Below are 14,737 nucleotides of genomic sequence, written 5' to 3'. Positions count from 1 at the left end.
AGCAGTGTTTCCTTAGCTAGGGCATATTGCCGCCCCTTCCCCTATAATAAGCAAATGTTGTATATACGGTCCATGTTTGCCTGTACGAGTGAAATTTATTGCACATAACAATGAAATGATAAACCGAAAGCCAAATCATGTGAGATGCATATAACCCGTACTGATCATTTCTTCTTAGAGTTAACATTCATATGCAATTCCACAGGAATATACGTCGACAGCTACCATAGTAGCTTTTTTCGTTCTTCAAAGTTTGTTATGAACTTAACCCTGTTCGTTACATCTACTTAAACGTCAACAGATGTCAACAGTTTTGGGACATTTTAAAATTGTCGGATTCGGATCTTCCGTATTTCGTCATATATTCAACCATATTTAAGGTCTACAGATATAGTAATATACTTTTGATATGTACTGGGGCTTCCAAACTGCTCTTGAGTTTAGAAATTGCGATCTACAACCGCGTCAGCAGCCATTCAACGCTTCGATTTATATTCAACCATATTGATGCATCGGCTGTAACGTCTATTGCCACCGAAGGGTTGTTTTGGAATAATCTGTTTTTTTGGTCAAACTGTCCTTTAGTTAAGAATTTACTTCGAACAATGCTTGGATAATCCAGAATACACGAAAACGAGCTCATAATATACGTTGACCTTCCAGAAGATGTAGCATAAAGTTCACTTCTAATATTAAGCACTTTCACATATTAATGAGGGCTGCCAACCAAATACATTAGTGTGACAAAGCACAATGATACTCCATACCCAAAGCAGTCTATACAATTTCCAACCCGACATGCACTCGAGGGTCGAACCCGCCATCTCAGGATTGGATACACCATGCCTTTACCGATTAGGCTGTATGAGGTGTCATTTGTGTAATTTGTGCGCTGTTAGTTGTAAGTATCAAGTATCAATTTTACCCTCGAATACAATCACGAATGATTGCATACCAGTACTGCATAAATAGGACACGTAGTATGCAATTGTACTTATAACTCACTGCATTGAGTGCAAATCCATTACGTTATCCATGAAAACCAGCATTTACATCTGATTGTGAATTCATCTGGCGTTGCTCATTTGTTTCACCCGGGATGTTGTCGCATTTTAATTGGAACAATGTCTGATCAGACGAAACAGAAGCTTAAGCTACGAACCAACTACGAACGCCCAATGTCAACGTGATTTCAGTTTCGTAATTCGTTGACACAATACAAGGTGGAGGTGAGTTTTTTTAAACACAAAACTACTGCTGAAGAAAATCGAACCCTGAAGTCTGGAAGAAGCTGAAATACTCAATACGGCAACGCACGGTTCGAACCTGGGCAAGTGTGAAGATAAATTTAATTCTCGCACTTCTCTTTACCGTAGATATCGCCCAGGCCAGACTACCTTGTAATACCTAACCTACACACACGGTCTCCCGTCTTCTTGACTTCGGACGCTTTTCTTCTCGTATTTTATTCGATTCATTAATTCAATGCAATCTGATTGTGTACACAATAATGCAGCCCCATGCCTCGGGTCGTGGATGCATGGCGATAGGGCGCTTTACCGCGGCAATGCCGATTCCTCTGTACAGGGGTTAGGGCTATAGGCGTGAGGCGGCGCTCCCGATGGTCTGGTCCAGCCAATGTGAGAACTTGGGCAAGGTGCGAAAGAGTGTCATCGTCAATGCAAGGTGGCCGGAAGGAGAATTAATCTTTATGTATTTGTAGTTTATTGCTTTTTTGGAAAGGTATTATTTTCTAACATAAACTAAACGTCAAATCGCTTGTAATTTTATTGAAAACATGCTGTAAACGAGTAATGTGAAGTTGTCGAGATGCGTCTCGACAGGTTAAGAGTAAAATAATGTTAGAAAAACTCCATCTTTCCATGCAGGAATCAGCCCAGTCCTTATATATGATATGCCATCCTAATCCTAAACTACCTGGATAAAACAAGGGTCTTATTGCTTCTATAAAATCGACAGTACATTTACTCGGCAGTTTATATGGTTTGCTCGTTCTGTTTTCGAATCACTTTTTATTCGAAAGCATTTCACTGTGCTGAACTGTGTGGCAGTAGTCGATGGCTGTTTTCCGTGGTTTATCAGTCGGTTTACGTCGTCAGGACATAACCTCCAACTCTTGAACCAAGGTGAACTACGCGTCTGACGATTCTGTTATTTAAGATTTTTTCTCTACTCCTTAAAGTATGTAGGGTATTTGTTCCATTAATAATAACATGATCCTAAATTTACAATATTTGCAAAAGGGACTATTTCGGCTTAATTTGTATCGTTTCGTATCGAGAAGAAATTACAGAAATGAGAAACAAGGCAATTTTCACTCCAAATCGTTGATGCCGAATGTTGTTGATATGTTGAATACAAGGATGTTATCGATCATTTAGTAATTTGCGTTCGATCATTTAGTTGTTTGTCAATAACTCATTCCAGAAGCTGAATTTAAAAATGTGTTGTATGGTGGACTTCTAGTGAGAAGGTTTTTCTACAATTCTGCCTCATGGTCCGTTGTTGGAATTCAAATAATAACGGAGTTATAGCGCTAGTTGCAGTAACTTAAACTAAATTATTGGAATTTTGTTATCATTTAGTCTAAGTAACTGGAGCTATAGCTCTAACTCCGTTACTAGTGGAATTCAAACAACGAACCATAAGGCAGAGTTGCAGGAAAACCTTCGCACTAGAAGTCCACCATATAACACATTTTGAAATTCAGATTCTGGAATGAATTATTGAAAAACTACTAAATGATCGAACGCGAATTACTAAATGATCGGTAACATCCTTGGTTGTATATTATGAGCTCAAAGAGCAGTACCCTACCTAACAGGAAGGCATTTTGCTATTGGAAGAAGAATAGACCTAACGCCGAGGCTTATTTGTGATAAACGAATCATGGCCGGGCCAGGCTCATACATGGTTGCATATTTGGTCGGGGTTCAGCGAAACCGCACCAAGCGCCTTTTAGATTGACTTGTGTTATTTTGTTCATAGAATTTAAACGGAAACGAATTCATTCATACATTTGTTGTTGACTATCTACAGATGAAGGATGGAAGGATATCCGATAAGATTTGTGATCAATTAGATTTGCTAGACGAACACTTGTGCACACTTGGTAATTTTAAATTGGCGCTTAGTACGATTTGGCAGAACCCCGACCATTTGTATAATGGCGATAACTAGGCTTGTTTATGTGGGGACTGCAATGACAGAGAAAATATTAGAAATTTAAACCGTCTAAGACGAATTAAGTACTGTCCATTTAATTCCACTAGTTAATTTTCGTTATCTTTGCAGATACGTATTTCGACCACAACTGTGTGGTCGTCTTCAGTGTCTTGTACTTGACTCGACTTTGTACAAGACACTGAAGACGACCACACAGTTGTGGTCGAAATACGTATCTGCAAAGATAACGAAAATTAACTAGTGGAATTAAATGGACAGTACTTAATTCGTCTTAGACGGTTTAATACATTCCACTAAAAGAGCTTAATATATTTTTCTGATTAGAAATTTAATTTATTAAGATAGGCAAGATTTTTGTTACGAGTACAATGTCAATGATTGCTATATCGTGATTACTACGAACCAAGTGAATACAGGTTGGGAGTTACCACCTATTCTGGATTTACATGTTTCAGCAGCTCACAAATCTAGATCAATTATGGCGCCGGCCAAATTCTTACAGTCATTTGGGAATGGAGGGGAATGATAATGTGTAGTTATTGTTCCTACTAGAGACCGAGAATACCTCTGCATCTTCACAATACTACGGAAAGGAAGTTTTGTTAATCTAGTAGGGCAGATAAATTGAAGAATAGATCGAGGATTCACCTAGGTAACTGATATAGTCCATGCTAATTTGTTTTAATAGGGACGAGCCTGGGATTGAACTAGACTTGTGCGTCGATTGAAATTTCATTGGCGGCGGCGTGGCGGCTTCACGCCGTTGGTGATCGACGGCGATGGCGCGGCGGCGTAGATTGGCGGAGATCGGCGTGAACTAGTTTCAAGCGCTAAAGTTTCTCCGTAATTTCTGCAGAAGCTCAACAAAGAAATTCCTCAGGAATTCCTCCGAAAGTTCCTCCAAGCATTCCTCAGGAAGTTCCTTCAGGAATTTCTCCAAGAGTACTTTCAGAAATTTCATGAATTCCTCAGTTCTTCCAAGAACTTTTCCGGAAGCCCATCTAGGATTTTTTCGGCAAGATCCTTCAGGAATTTTTCTTAAGATCCTCCAGGCATTTTTCGGACAGGTCCTCCAGGGATTCCTCCGGAAGGTCCTCCACAAATTCCTCCGTATGTTCCTCCACAAATTCCTCCGGAAGTTTCTCAAGAAATTCTTCCGTAAGCTTCTCCAGGAATACCTATGGTAGTTCTTCCAAGAATTAGTTCCTCCGGGAATTATTTGGGAAATTTCTCCATGAATTCCTCGGAAGGTTTCTCCAAAAATTCTTTCCGACACTTCTAACGAATCCCATCCAAATTACTTCAGCAATTTCTTGGAAAATTTCTTCAAGAGTTTATTCGGAAGTTCTTCTAAAAAAGTTCAGGTTATCGACTTTCGTCTTACTTTTTATTATGTGGAAAACTATTCTGAAGACCGAAAACATATGTTTAAGAAGGAGAATATTTATGAAATATGCAATCGTTTTCCACATTTCCAGTTTTTTTGAAAGTTCTCCCGAAAGTTTTTTCAGTAATTGCTCCTGAAGTTCCTTTAAAAATTCCTCCACGATTTCCTTTTAGAGGTTCTTGCAAGAATTCGTTCGGAATTTATTCCAGGAAATCTTTCGAAGGTTCCACCAGAAATTAGTTTGATTGCTCATCCAGGAACCAGTCTTCTTCTTCTATGGCTCTACATTCCAACTGGAACTTGGCCTGCTTTTCAACTAGTATTCAAGTATTCTGTTAGCATTTCCTCAGTCAGTTACTAATTGAAAGCTTTTCTATGCCCGCCATTGCATGAGTATGTATCATGTGTGGCCAGCACAATGGATACACTATGCCCAGGATGTCGAGAAAGTTTCCATTCCAAAAACATCCTAGACCAGAACGAAAATCGAACTCGCCATCTCCGGAGTGACAATCCTACGCCTTTGCTCGCAAGGCTACTGGAGACCCCTGCTAAGTATTTCACCGAAAAAAGGTGAAACAGCTCTTTTTCCTTTTCATCGGTAATATTCTTCATAGTTTTCTGTAAATAATTTTAAAAAACATCGAAATTCAGTGATTTTATTTACAGTTTCCAAATAACTTGCGAAAAATCACCAAAACATCCGTATTTTTTTTAATCACCGAACTTTTCAACAGAATGAATTACCGCATTTCGAATCTCTGTTTAGGTGTGTATACATGTGTACATGAATTTCTCCCGGAAAATCGCACAGAAACTTCTACAAAAATTTCTTCCGAAAGTCTCCCTTTTTTTTGCTGGTACTGCACTCAAATTTCGCTCTGGAAAATCTTCCTTAAATTCTCCTGCATTCTCTTCCTCGAGTTTCTCCAGGAGTTTCCGTGGAAATTAGTTCAAGAATGCTTATATAAATCCCTCTATAGATTCCCCACGAAATTTCTCGGAAAATTGCTTCGGAAATTTATTTCGAAATTCCCCCGGAATTACTCAAGCTATACTAAAGAAAAATCTTCCAGGAACTGCTCCGATGTATTCCTCCAGAAGGATTCACGTGTGGTTATTCAAAAGATTTCTCGAAACAAATCCTAAAAGATTGCTTTAAAAAGTTCCTTAAGAAATTCGGGAAGAATCTTCTGGGTAAAATACCTATAGAAATAATAGAATAAATTCATAGGGAAATTTTTGAAGAAATTTCTGGTATATTTCCAAATGGTGTTCCTGGATGAATCCTCAAAAAACGATTTGAAAGAATTGTTGAAGAAATTTCAAGAGATATTCCAAAAGGATTTCCTGGTTTGAATCACTGTAAATTTTTGCCTTTCTCGTATACAAAGTATACGTAAAGGCTATATGTTCGCTCCAAAAACAAACTTTTGAGCCGATGACCGGAGACCCATAGTGTTATATACCAATCGATTCAGCTCGACGAATTGGAGTGATGTCTGTGTGTGTGTGTGTGTGTGTGTGCGCAAAAGGTCTAGCTCACTTTTTGGGCACTTATCCACAACCGATTTGCTTGCAATAAGTTGCATTCGACGCAGAATTGTCCCATTGTTTCCCATTGAAAATTGACCTGGTCGGACTATGGGCTTAGAAGTTATGGCCAAAATTCTTTTTTTCATAAAAAAGCACATTAAAAAGTCTAGCTCACTTTTTGGGAACTTATTCTCAACCGATTTGCTCGCAACAAGTTGCATTCGACGCAGAACCCTGTTGTTTCCTATTGAAAAGTGACCCGATCGGACTATGGGCTTAGAAGTTATGACCAAAATTCTTTTTGCCTTTCTTGTATACAAAGTATACTTAAAGGCTATATGTTTGCTCCAAAAACGATTTTTTTATAGGAGGCCCGTAGACTCATAGTGTTATATACCGATCGACTCAGCTCGATGAATTACAGTGATGTCTGTGTGTGTATATGTGTGCGGAAAATAATCTCACTGATTTTTCAGGCACTTATCCTTAACCATTTCATTTCTTAGGCATTTATATTCAACCGATTTGCTCGCAACAAGTTGCTTTCGACGCGGAGTCTTGTCCCATTGTTTCGTATCGAAAACCGGCCCAGTCGGACTATGGGCTTCGGAGTTATGGCCAGTTTTTACAAGAAAAATTCTTCTTCTCTATTTAGGCGCTTACTCTCGGCCGATTTACTCGCAGAATCATGTCCCATTGTTTCCTTTTCAAAATTGGCCGGATCGGACTATGGGCTCAGAAGTTATGGCCAAAATACTTTTTTCATACCAAAAGTGCGAAGAAATTACTCACTCACAAGAAACGAGAAAGGCACTATTAGAGATGTCGTAAAATCCCGATTAATCGATTAGTAACTAATCGATTACTCTCGATTCCTGTCGATTATTGAATCGATTGATCGTTGGATAATAATCGATTCAAAATTAATCGATTATTACAACGATGAATCGATTAATCGAAGTAATCAATTAATTTGCGACATCCTTATGATGTCGTAAAATCCTGATTAATCGATTAGTAACAAATCGATTACTCTCGATCTCTCTCGATTATTGAATCGATTAATCGTTAGGTAATGATCGATTCAAAATAAATCGATTATTACAACGATTAATCGATTAATCGAAGTAATCGATTAATTTACGACATCTCTAGGCACTATCACTGCTAGGTGGATTAATCTGGGTTTTTTAGATGAATTCTTGAAATATTTTCGGGTGGATTTCCCGATGGGCTTCTGGAAGATATTCTTGAAGGAATTACTAAATTAGTTCCGAAAGAAATTCCAAGACAAATTTCAAGAAGTTTTAATATTTTCAAAGGGAGTTTATAAGAAATAAAAAAAACTGTTTTTGAGCTTCCGAATTAAAACAATTGAATTCTTAAATGAAAGTCTGGAATAATTTCAGGCTGGAGCACAAGAAATTTTAATAGGGGTTTCTCAAAGTTTTCAAGGGCCATTTCATGAAATTCCAGAAAAACAATTGACTTCTTATGCTGCGTTTAAACTTAAATTAAAAAAAATTCCATGCGGCGGCGCGCCCATGACCTTTTGCTTGTTGTAGAATCGGTAGAAACCCACACAACCAAAATGCATGTATAATATAATTGTTTTTCTGTTATGCGATGCCTATGCGCCCGAATTTCATCGCTTATCAGTCGCGAAAACGCTTTTTTCGTACAAAAGTGGAGGCGATATAATATATTATGTGCATTTCTTATAGGACGTTGAACGGTGGTGTAAGTGATGTGCACGATTATCAAGCGAGTTATTGAGTTCTTTATTACGATGTAGTTTGTGATAACAAACACTGTTTGGCAGATAATACGATTTCATATGATTTTGTAGGAATATGCGATATCAAAAAATAAAGCTGAAATGAAGTCGAAACATGGTCTAATGTGCGGGAGAGTTTATAAATGAACTGATAAGCTTCACAGCATATTGCGATTTTTTTTAAATTTGATCGGTAAATGATTTTAATCGTGCACTTAAATGCGATGTGTGGTAGTATGGGAACTAGACCACCGAGCTCGCCTTGAACGCGTCCAATCAGGGACTAATTTATTTACTCACTATGTGCCCTAATTCGAACGCGTCCAATCATGCACTTTCCGACTGCACAAAATTAAACTGAAAGGCCGGATACGCACCCGGTACGGAATAAATTCAATCGCGAACGAATTAATTTATTTTCCCACGGCACAAAACAGAACTTAAAACCCGGATCCTCGTTCGTATAATACGAAACACGTTCAATCATGAGCTTACGAACGCGTCCAATCTTGCACTAATTTATTTACTTGCCGAACGCACAAAGCACAAACCTGGATCTCGCAACTTTTCTGCGTGTTAATAGAATGCATTCAATTTTGCACTAATTTATTTACTCGCTCACCGACCGTACAAAGCAAAAATCCGGATTACTGCGTCTTAATATGAACGCGTCCAATCTTGTACTCTTCACGAGATGAGTCAGCTTCGGACTCAACATCGCGCTAATAGAGATTTGAAAATATATGGCTTCGAATGGAAATTCAAGTTTATATGGACACATGCTTTATATGTACGAGTGTGAGTATTTTGTAGAATGAGTGTACTAATCGTCGCCATATTTAAGAACAACTTTAAAATAAATAAAAGGAGTGTGGATGGTGTTGACATGTGAAGCGAAAGGTTTCCTTTCCTGCTCCTTTGAACAAATGTGAAAACCGTAATGAAATTTCTGTTTGAAATTCCTGTTTGTCCCCAAAATTGCTTCATCTTTAATGCAACGTACACACCAGTCAAGCAGTTTGACGAACATTGACTCCGCCCCCAGGAAAACGCTTCGGTTGTTGCTTTGTTTGAACGTGTGTGAAGTCGTTCGAACAACCATTTGACAGTTGGCGGCTCGGTTGGAAAAAATTAAAACGATTTGATTTTGGTTTGAGTTGTCGGGGGTGGAGTCAAGGTTCGCCGAACATGTTTGAGCATTTGTAGTGAAGTTGCACAAACCCCCATATATTTTTGATGGTTGGTGCTCAAGTTGGCGCTTCGGTCGTTCGTGTGTGATATTGTTGGTCGAATAAATTGATTGTTCGTGCCGCTGTTGGTAAAACTTGAGGGATGTTTGAATAAACGAGAGGTGGAGTCAATGTTGGACAAACTGCTTGACCGTGTGTACGTTCCATAAAAGGAATGCATGTACTATTCTTAATTTTGGTTCCTGTTATGACAAATCTCATTGTTTTCTTATAGGATTGGCCATAATTGGACCACTAGTGCGACAGCTGGTGCAAAGAACGCAAAAAATTAAGCAAAATCAATTTTTACAATTATGTTTCGTGTCATATGAATATGGTTCACTGATCAGAATATATTTTGTGGTGATATGATGTGCCACTTAGTGTATAATGTACTAGTGCGACAACTGGTGCTATAACCACGACTGATACATCAACCCTACTTATTTTTTACTGTTTTGCACCATCAAATTTTGATGATGTTTTCGAACTAGCTTCTATAATTTTTATTGATTCAGTTGAATTTTTTTGAATTAATTAATTACATGTCGTAGCTAAAAGGCGATTATTTGAGTGTTTCGCTATTCTGAGATTTACCAACTTTGAGAATATTGTCTGAAAGTTGGATTAAAGTTTAAATCCCTTTTGGGTATTAACAAAACTTGAGGCGAAGGCAATAACTAAGAAATCGCGATCCCGCTTTGAAACTAATATGGCGTGATTTGCAAAATAAAATTATTTAAGCGTTTAAAGGCTTTTTTCAGCGTTTAGAGAGGTAAATACAATTTTATTAATCAACTAGCTTTATGTACCCGGCCTTGCTCGGAATTGCCAGTTTGGTTTTCAGTTTTTTTCACAATCAGAAAAAGATAAAACCAATTGGTCAACAGGGTAATTGTGTTAACTTATTGATACTTCAAGATTTGATGAAAATAAGGCTTTTGGAAACATTGACTGATCTTGAAGAAGGGATCGTTGTTTTGAATAGCCTTATTCCGGGCAAACGTCAATTGCTAAAGAAGGAAAAACATCCACCGATGCTTTATTCATTCATTATTTATATTTTTAAAGAAGGGATCACACCCACCATTGCCTTATTCCGGGCAAATGCCTACTTTTAAAGAAGCAATCACATCAACCATCCAGAAGAAAAAACATTAATCATTGTTTTTCAATGGGCAAACCATGATTGCGATGAAGAGTAACCATTATCATTGCTTTTACCCAGCAAATGCATGCTTTCTATGAAAGATTTTTCTGATGCTGTTCATAATTCATGTCGAATGACCTTAGGCCTTAAATAGTGTTATGTTAATGGACTGTTTCATTCAGGGATATGTCATTTCATATTCTGGGATATGTGTATCGGTAAGAATCTCTTTTGGAAAACATCATTTTCGTCATTTTTGGGGAATTGTTATTACTGTGAAAATGTTATTGTCAAGGATTTGCTATTTTTGAGGAATTCGGGAAATTTGTTTTCGGAGCATTGTACAATGTCAAAAAATATCGAATGAACTAAATAAGAGGGATTTTAATTTAAGTCGATTTCTAAACAAAGTCCAAAGTCCCTCCCAGCCTCTCTATAATAGTTTCCTTTGGGTAGAGAATACCTGTTTACAAATTTGGTTTGAATTGACCCATGCGATAAAAAGGTATACTAAGGCTGTGAACCATTCCACCGATTCGTTTAAGTTTTAGTTAAAATTTGACAGTTCGATGGCTATTTCGCCTTGGTTAAAAATAACCCTGCTCCAGAGCATGGTTAGATTTGAGGATTCTATAGTTAAATTTTGTTCGCGAGAAAATTGGCCCCAAATTCATTCCGTGACGATCAATCTGTCAAAACTCAAATGGGTCGGCTTCGGAGTAAAATTTTAACCACGATGGGAAAATAACCATCGAAGTGTCAAATTTTAACTAAAAGTTAAACGTTTCGGTGGAATGGTTCGCAGCCTAAACTGTTCGTTTAATAAATATCCTCTCTCTCATTCAGCTATGATACTCCTACCCAGTCTGATATAGTCTTCCTTAAATAGAGAATACGGGTTCCAAATTTGGTGGACATCGGTAAATGGGTTCAAAAGTTATGCTGAATTGATCGATAACTAAACTCTCACACCCACCCCCTTTTCAAATGACCTACCCACATTCACTAAAATTGTTTCCTTAGGACAGACAATATTTGATACGGTTCAAATCAATCATTGGGTTCAAGACTTACATTGAGTTGATCGATTGCTGAATAATACTGCTCCCCCCATACCCTCCCTTTTTCAAAGAGCATCCCTAACCTAACTATCGTCGTCTCCTTAATATCAAGAATGTGTGTTCCAAACTTGGTTGAAAACGGCCAAGGGGTTCAAAAGCTACACTGAATTGATCAATAACTATGCAATACCCCTACCCCACCACCCTTCCCACTTGTCCAAAGAGTATGCTTAACTACTCTATAGTCGTCTCCTAAAGATAAAGAATGTGTGTTCCAAATTTGGTTGAAATCGGCCAAGGGGTTTAAAAGGTACACTGAGTTGATCAATAACTAAGCAATACCCTCCCCCACCCCCCCCCCTTTCTGCCAAAATAATTCTCTAACCCCCCTATCATCGTCTTCTTAAGATAAAGAATGTGTGTTCCAAATTTGGTTGAAATCGGCCAAGGGGTTCAAAAGGTACACTGAGTTGATCAATAACTAAGCTATACCCCCCCCCATACCCTCCCCCTTTCCAAAAGAGCATCCCTAAGCCTCCTATCGTTATCTCCTAAAGATTAAGAATGTGCGTTCCAAATTTGGTTGAAATCGGCCAAGGGGTTTAGAAGGTACACTGAGTTGATCGATAACTAAGCAATACCCCTTACCCCACACCCTCCCCCTTTTTCCAAAAAGCATCCCTAACCCCCCTATCATCGTCTCCTTAAGATGAAGAATGTGTGTTCCAAATTAGGTTGAAATCGGCCAAGGGGTTCAAAAGGTACACTGCGTTGATCAATAACTAAGCAATACCCCTCCCCCCATACCCTCCCCCTTTCCAAAGAGCATCCCTAAGCCTCCTATCGTCACCTCCTAAAGATTAAGAATGTGCGTTCCAAATTTGGTTGAAATCGGCCAAGGGGCTTAGAAGGTACACTGAGTTGATCGATAACTAAGCAATACCCCTCCCCCCATACCCTCCCCCTTTTCCAAAGAGCATCCTCAACCCCCTATCGTCGTTTCCTTAAGATAAAGAATGTGTGTTCCAAATTTGGTTGAAATCGGTCAGTGGGTTCAGAAATAATGCTGGAATGGATGGATGGATGGCGAAAACGCTTAAAAACTTGCTCAGCAGTTTTAGAGTGCCCATAATCTTAGTCTAGGTATCACTAGTCCTTCTTAGGATTCGGTTTCACGGAAGTTTGAAATTTTCTCAATTATGATAATGTTTTTGACCCTGTGATTTCCAGCGTAGAAAGCTTGCCGAAACTAATATCTTTTGTTCTGCTTTTAGAAAAAATCTTCTGTTGCATTATTAATCATCAAAAAGAAAGTGCACCAAGAGATAAACAATGTTGTGAATAATTGTGTGAACACTTTGGAACGACGATGATATTTGACGATTTAATTTGTTAAGAAAATTATTTTGAGTTTTTTGATGAAATGTTTTCACTTGTCATAAGACAAGTTTGTACCTTCCCTTTTAATTCCACTACTCGATTGTACCTTGACAGATACGTATTTCGACCTCAACAGTAAGGTCGTCTTCAGTGTCTCGTACTTGACTCGACTCAAGTAACCATTACACTGTATGACGCCAAATTGTCATTTAGAGCCAAAACACGGATATTGAAAAACTTATAAACATTAAAGTAGCACTATATGGCCGATTTAGTGAAATATACGGCTTGTTTGTTACTTGGGTAATTTCAGATTTTATGGAGTTTTGATCATTGAAGTATGCGATTCAAACATACTTTACTGTGAAGCCGTAGTCGAACAAGCCACCAGTTCATCCTGCTTATGAGTTTTAATCATTCATTGAAACACGAAATCCTCCCGGGTCTGGAAGGATACCGGTTTAGAGGGGTGGTGCGGTTGTTTGAACCGAATGAAAAATTAACATCAAGTGGGATGTAACGCAAAAACCAGCGGGTGTAATGCAAAAGAGCTCTGGAGTTAAATAAATAACATAAATCATTCGATTCATACCTTGTTATGACCTTATTGTTATACATCGCTTACGAACACGTCGATCGTCGTTGCTTGATCCATGTTCCAACTGTTCTCCACAGCCTTTAGTCCGGTTCAGCCTCGGTGGTAATATGCAAAAATTTCCTCGACCTCTCCTCCGTGGCCGCCACCAGAAACGTCAGCGTGGCACACACACGGCGAGAGGATGCTGGGCTGGCTCGCTACCCTTTCGCACCACAGTTTCCGAGAGGTTCAACGCTGGACCCCCTTAAGTTGAATGGTTGCAATAGCTGCTGGTTACTAACACACACAGTTGCACATTCACACTTGCAATCATCAACATTAATCGGCACTTGCTTGTGTGTGTTGTTGTATGTATGACTAACAGAGGTTTACGCACCAGGCCAGATTTCAGCACTCAATTTTATTTGATCCAAATGGACTTTTGATTCATTAGACATTGGACAATTACAACATTGCACAATTTGCACCAACACTGACAGCTATTTCAACATTTTAGTTCACTTTAATTTTTCTCTCTGTACACACTTAACATCTTTGAAACGATTTCATTCCCATTTTCGCTTTCTGCCAGATGTCAACCCCGCAGCCCCAACCCACTGGACATACCAACTTAATGGAGAACCACTTTTGGAGACACTTTTAGCTGTTTCTCAGTATGCCTTACAAAAATGTCCATTTAACAGCTGCAATATATTCCGTGAGGTCTAACGAGTGAAATTTCATCCCATTTTAGTATCCATCCTTGGGTTTAAGTGGACTTTTAAGTGTGCTTGTTGGACTGGCTGAAATTCCTTTATTTCATTCGGTTGCTTTATGAATTAGTTATGTCGCGAAAGTTACTCAACCTCGGTAGAGTTCACGTTTAGTAACTATTGCTATGTGGCGAAAGGGGTTGCATAAAGTATGCGAAAAAAACAAAAACATTAAATTCATACAAAAATTTTCAGTACAATGGCCTGAGGAATGACATGTCCTCACATACACTTGAACAAGCTTTTTTTCAACACATCTTGGCATGGTACTTGGAATGATTCTTATTAATCTTTCACTTTATGTAGCTCCAAACTGGTACCAGCTCTGAACGAACCACTTGCAACTATTTCACTCCCGTATTCCCTTAACGAACAACCAGCGCGAGAGGGATGGCCTGCACCTTGTACGAGAAAACAGTAATAAGAATAACAACTATCGACACCAACACACCCAACTAGCTCCAGAAAGCTGCTCCCAAGACGATCAACATCAATAACAACAACGACACAGCGAAAAAATGTGTATAGTGCCCGAAGCACCATACGCCAACAACGCGAAACCTCCTTCACTGGAGGGTCCGAGCGGAACGACGGCAAAGACGACCACGACGACGACCAAAAGCGTGATCGCGCAGATCAACTTCTTACGCTAAACTGAGA

At 38.8% G+C, this 14,737-nt stretch overlaps 1 protein-coding gene across 2 annotated transcripts in view; it reads right to left on the bottom strand.

Annotated features, from left to right (window-relative positions):
• Positions 1–14,737, bottom strand: part of LOC134227916 (F-box/LRR-repeat protein 7) — a 226,938-nt gene extending 212,201 nt beyond the window's left edge. Inside the window, exons 1-2 of one of the 2 annotated variants that reach the window (XM_062709623.1) lie at positions 14,529–14,737; positions 13,320–14,200 (exon numbers count right to left, since the gene is read on the bottom strand). The gene's annotated coding sequence lies outside the window, so the exon portion shown is untranslated. Of the gene's footprint in view, positions 1–13,319 lie in introns of both variants that reach the window. The other variant, XM_062709622.1, reaches the window with a different exon arrangement.

Source organism: Armigeres subalbatus, chromosome 3 (assembly GCF_024139115.2).
Source record: "Armigeres subalbatus isolate Guangzhou_Male chromosome 3, GZ_Asu_2, whole genome shotgun sequence".
NCBI lineage: Eukaryota > Metazoa > Arthropoda > Insecta > Diptera > Culicidae > Armigeres > Armigeres subalbatus.
Note: the sequence above shows the minus strand (reverse complement) of the source record. Positions and strands in the feature narration are given on the sequence as shown.